Here is a 6,383-nt window from a genome sequence, read left to right on the forward strand (position 1 = left end):
ATTGTGTTTTGTCAAGTGGGAGTGGTTGGTCGTTTAGGGTTATGAAAGGATGTAGATTGTTGGGTTCATGTCTGTCAGGAGTTAAGAGGGTAACTGTTGATTGCTGTAGGGATGCAGACATTCAATTTCAAGTAAGCTGGAGTTCTAGCAACAATATAGTGTTGCATGTTTGCTTTTGTTTGTGTAGTGTTTGGGTATTGTGTTGCAATTGTGTGGTAACTAATTTACAAGAGGACTCTACTCTGGTTTGCTGGGTAAAAGGGAAATGTTGTGAGTAGAGACTAAAAAGGGATGCTCCTTCGGGAACTTCTTTTAAGAGCTGTAGGATTTTGAGGGCGAATCCTATGTGAGTGACTCTGGCTTGGCAGCCAGCTGTAAAGCAGGCTTGTCATTTTGTCAGTTTTGTGTGTGTGTGTGTGTGTGTGTGTGGGAGGGTGGGGCAGTGTAAAGTGTATTTTGAGTGGGGATATGCAGGTAGGACAGTGTCAAATCCTTTATTGTGAAGAGTACTCAGAGGGCGATTGTGGTTCACTGAAGCCATGCAGCGTTTGTTGCACAAGGCTTTTGTGTTGTGTGGTAGTAAATTGGTTTGTTTTAAAGCTGTGCTGGGTGGGTAAATGTGGGAGATAGTGGTTGATTCCATTGTGGATTGGTTTTTCAAGGAGTTTGAATACTGACAGCCGTGACTGTGGGGTGATAAGAGGAGGGGGGCCTTGGGACATTTAGAGGGCTTCAATAGTTTTACTGTGAAGCATGTTATGTATGTGCCAGCTGGGGAGTTTTGTAGTGTTTTGATTGAGTTGTAAGTGTCAGCGAGCATTTTAGGTGGATGATTGGTTGCATCAGGTTGGATTTTGTGCAAGTTTTTCATGATTGTTCTCTTGAGGGTTTATGGTTGGTTTGTGGCTTATTTGCAAGTCATGTCAGGAGTATGTTTGCGAGTTCTTTAGGAGAGAGAACATTCTTTAATGATATAGGTTATGATTCAGGAAAAAAAGAATCTACCCCTGGTTATCTTGTTACCCTGTGTACCATGTTAGAAACAGTACTGATCAAAGTATTTGTGAAAAAAACAAAATGTTAGGGTGGTTGTCCACAAATTAAGGAAGCACCATATTTCCTGTAATTGTACACTTGAAATAGAAAAGCTGAAGAATCTGTAGCTGATTTGGTGATACACTTGTAATGCTAAATGCAAGGAAGTGAGTTGTAAATAAAGTGTTATAACTTTTGAGACAAATCATGAAAATAGTCATAGTAATTAGTGTGGTGTTTAAGAAAGCATAGAGAATTATATTGGTAGAAATGCAGAGGGAACCGTATGTATGGGAGGGAGCGGGAGCATCCAATACATGTACATTCTTCTCCAAATGGTAGTACATATGTAAATGAGCCAGCAGCCAATGTTGTGATGAGTACATTTTGAGAGCATAATTGTACACAAAATGTTTTGGTAAGAATAACAGGTGTTCACTTTTCCAATAGGAGTTTTGATACATAGTTAAGTTATTCACCATCTGCCATATTTGGTAGGCTTGTGGATAGGAGAATTAGTCCCTCATTGGAACGTGACAGACTGCAATACATTTACGAATGAATAGACTTGGTAGAAAACTGAAACGGACAGAAAGTTGAAAACAATAATTTCTCTCTCTTATATGATTTTATTTATATTAGTACTTGATATATAAGCACAAATGTAAAGGCAACTGAAAATGATTAATTGGATCTTGATTGTTATTAATTCATTTGCCTGATTAATTTTTTTGAAGAATGCTTGCTTCACTCAGTGTTTACATCTTGCATTGCCTTATGTGGTTCTATCTGTAATATTACTTTGCTGATTCTTTACATGTTTATGTGAGGGAGTCATGTAAGTACATGAATAAGTGGTCACCCCCTCCTTCATGGAAGTTCCCAGAGGGAACAGGCATCAGAGATACAGGAAATTAAATGGATTATATATTTACTCTTCTCTGTAAGAGTTAATGCTTTTCTTATATGATATTACTGTGATGAAGGCAAATGCATCACTAATCATGTTCGATTAGTGTATCATACATACAGGGTAAGGATGCTGTGAATGTCATAACGTAGCCCGAGTAAGGATTTGAAGGATAATTGGCGTTAGGATTTTTACCTTTAAGTCACTAAGTTTTCCATTAATAAGCAAGAGCAGAAAAAAGTTTATTGGATGTGTAGACTTTCGCAATGGCACCAGGTCATTTACTGTACTTCTGTCCGAGTTTAACACAAAGTGCATTTGATTTGAAACAAAGTACTGATTTTCATGCTACCAAAATTATTCACAAGCAGCTCTGTGAATGTAAATTTATTGTAAACACCTGCTATTAATATGCCCATGCATTTAAAGGTAACTATATCGCTTAGTAATTTTACTGATATTTAATTAAAAGCTCAAATGTATCGTTAACTGAAATTATGACTTGTAAAACAAATTCAGATCTCCACTGTGCAGCTTAATGAGAGTATTTACATGTTCAAACGTATTTTGGATTTTTTGCCACTTGCTGAAGCACGTCTCACTTTGTTAAAGATTTGTTGGAAGTAGTTATAGCTAGTTTTCATGAGGGTTGTCTTGGGGATATTGCTGATCACTTATGAAAACTGGCTAAGCTTAGTGTTTCAAAGACTCATCTTTAAATTTTTTCAAAAATTTAAAATTAAATGTTTGGAATACTTAGCAAAAATGACAAAGAATACTGTGCAAGTAGAGTCGATTCCCAAGGTACAGGATTCGAGTAATTTGCCATGAGAGTAGATTTTTTCGCTAAACTCTTTACAGCAAAATTACCTATCATGGGTATATCTAACAATAATCAGAAGGAATATAAGTATTTACAGTTTGTTAATGGGTTAGTTCACTGACTAGAATTTACAATTATGTTCAAGTTAGTATGTAACACTTGCAAAACACATGCACGACTCAGTCTTAAACTCCAACCCGTCAGAAACCACATTCCCAGACAAACACAAGTCATACTATTCCTCTTATGCTTTGGGCATCATCCATCATGGTAACACTTCAAATACCATTTCAACATATCCCAAGACCTTTCATGCCCACGATGCCAGTACCATAAGAAAACCCAGAGCACATGCAACTCAGTTGCTCTGCACACACTTCATGACCTATGGTCTTAAAGTGTGAAGTCTTGGTCTTTGCCAAGTATACTGAGTTGTGATTGCTGTCTATGTATTACAGGGTGAGTTTACATGTGCAGCCCCATCTCTAAACTGAAATGTGTGTACCATGTTGCTATTCTTGCATATATATATGTTTAATTTGTTTATGGATGGGGTTGTTAGGGAGGTGAATGCAAGAGTTTTGGAAAGAGGGGCAAGTATGCAGTCTGTTGTGGATGGGAGAGCTTGGGAAGAGAGTCAGTTGTTGTTCGCTGATGATACAGTGCTGGTGGCTGATTCATGTGAGAAACTGCAGAAGCTGGTGACTGAGTTTGGTAAAGTGTGTGAAAGAAGAAAGTTAAGAGTAAATGTGAATAAGAGCAAGGTTATTAGGTACAGTAGGGTTGAGGGTCAAGTCAACTGGGAGGTAAGTTTAATGGAGAAAAACTGGAGGAAGTGAAGTGTTTTAGATATCTGGGAGTGGATTTGGCAGTGGATGGAACCATGGAAGCGGAAGTGAATCATAGGGTGGGGGAGGGGGCGAAAATTCTGGGAGCCTCAAAGAATGTGTGGAAGTCGAGAACATTATCTTGGAAAGCAAAAATGGGTATGTTTTGAAGGAATAGTGGTTCAACAATGTTGTATGGTTGCGAGGTGTAGGCTATGGTTAGAGTTGTGCGCAGGAGGGTGGATGTGCTTGGAATGATATGTTTGAGGACAATATGTGGTGTGAGGTGGTTTGATCAAGTAAGTAATAATAGGGTAAGAGAAAGGTGTGGTAATAAAAAGTGTGTGGTCGAGACAGCAGAAGAGTGTGTTTTGAAATGGTTTGGTCACAGGGAGAGAATGAGTGAGGAAAGATTGACCAAGAGGATATATGTGTCGGAGGTGGAGGGAACGAGGAGAAGTGGGAGACCAAACTGGAGGTGGAAAGATGGAGTGAAAAAGATTTTGAGTGATCGGGGCCTGAACATGCAGGAGGGTGAAAGGCGTGCAAGGAATAGAGTGAATTGGAATGAAGTGGTATACCGGGGTCGACGTGCTGTCAATGGATTGAATCAGGGCATGTGAAGCGTCTGGGGGAAATCATGGAGAGTTCTGTGGGGCCTGGATCTGGAAAGGAAGCTGTGGTTTCAGGCATTATTGCATGACAGCTGGAGACAGTGTGAGTGAATGGGGCCTTTGTCTTTTCCTGGCGCTGCCTCGCGCACATGAGGGGGGAGGGAATGTTATTCCGTGTGTGGCGGGGTGGCGATGGGGTGAGTAGGGGCAGACAGTGTGAATTGTGTGCATGTGTGTATGGTGGGATGTGTGGGTGTGTATGTTTGCTTGTGTGTGTGTGTGTGTGTGTGTGTGTGTGTGTGGGGGGGGGGGGCATTTCTTTAGTCTGTTTCCTTGCGCTACCTCATAGGCATGGGAGACAGCGACAAAGCAAAATAAAATAATATATATATACACACACACCCCAGCCTAAACCAGGTACCAATCTATCATCCAGTCCCAAGGGGATGACAAAAAGTTGAATTTGGCTGTAAGCCAACTGCTGCCACCAGGATTCAAACCCAGGCAGGTCCATGGACTATTCGTGATCAGTAAAGCAAACCACTCCATAGTAGAAACCAGTCTGTGGATGTACATGAGTGTATGTGTGCTCAGTTTCACTGTGTGGCTTATTCAATAATATATCCATCATTCAAAATGCTTCAGCAATGTCTTGAGCATCATCATTTGCTAAAAATGGTTCACAGCTGGTTAGCCACCATAATGTTTGGGGGATCCATGTGACAGTCTACTCTGTAGAACAAGTTGTCCAAGCACAGGAAAAGCTGTATTAGTCAGCATCTCCCAGACCTAGGGAGAGCTGAATGTGAGAATATGTTAGTTACAAGAGCGTTTCCAATAGAGTTTGCTTAGCAGCAACTTTTCCCAATCCTGATTCAGCAAAACTTTGAGCAAGCACTGAGAACAGACCAATACATTCCATGTAAAATCGTATGGATAATGGTTACTAAATTATATGCTTCTGTATTTGGCAATCTTGAAAATTCCAGATACAAGAGCTATCCAGTTATTTAAATGCTGGATAATTGTTTTTTTCTGTGAAAGGACTTTCATTATTTAAGGTTTAGCTTGTAATTATAAGGACTGCAAACTTCCATTACACAACATTTTATCTTTAGTTACTGAAATTAATTCTGTTTTTGTTAAGGACCAGTAAAGAATGATGTGGATTTATTAGTCTATACTCATTTGTGTAAATTTTGTGAAATTTCCTTCATCTTGTCAGACAAGGTTATCTATACTTGGTTCTACTAAGTATTACTGAATTACCTCAGGAATATACATGTGCATTGTAGATGTCTAATCAATGAAGTAAAGGGTTAATGTAAACACTAGAGTACATCAATTAGGAATTCCAAGTAAAACACTCGTAACGATGTCAAAATATTGTGACAATTGAATACTGTGTTTTGGCTTTCAAAATAGATTATATTTTCCCATTTTTCAGCTCTTTAACTACTACTGAAAGTATAAAACAGTGATTATAGTGTGATGCCTAAGTTTAGCACTGCTTTAACAATAACAATTTAGTTCCAGTTTACTTGTATTTATGCTCCAACTCTCGACATGTTTTTCTTTAAGATCCATTTCTTAAGATTGCCATCAATTAATACAGCCATTCATAGGCAATACACTGTTTAATAATTCGTCAGTGACAAAAGGCAAGTTTAGTGCGTTTTATAACTCGGTATCCCTGAAGTAATTGCATCATACAGAGAACTTGGCCCAGTTACATACGTTATCCTTGTAGATAATTCATCTATATATAAACCTTCATTTTTACGTATTTGTTTCTTTAGCAATTTGTAAAATGGTAAACTATTACAATATGTATAGATATTCATTCTTCAGTGGTTTAACTTTGAAACCATGGGAATTTAAGGTTTCTGTGAAACCAAACTTTATAATGCATGCAGAAATTTTTAAAGATATTTACATATTCATTTTTGCCATTAACGATGGCATTTCATAATTTTGTACTAAAATATGATAATGGAGACAGATGTTGGAACACACACCCAGCTTAAATCTTACACAATGATGGAACATTTTAAAGAGCTGTAATTTACATTAGTCTAATCAGGTTGTCTAACATATAGGAAGATTATACTCGAGGTAAATGTAACGCAAAAGTCTAGGCTCGACAGGCACTGATAAAGGAATTCACCAAAGTT

This window comes from Panulirus ornatus, chromosome 39 (genome assembly GCF_036320965.1).
Source record: "Panulirus ornatus isolate Po-2019 chromosome 39, ASM3632096v1, whole genome shotgun sequence".
In the NCBI taxonomy this organism is placed as follows: Eukaryota; Metazoa; Arthropoda; class Malacostraca; order Decapoda; family Palinuridae; genus Panulirus; species Panulirus ornatus.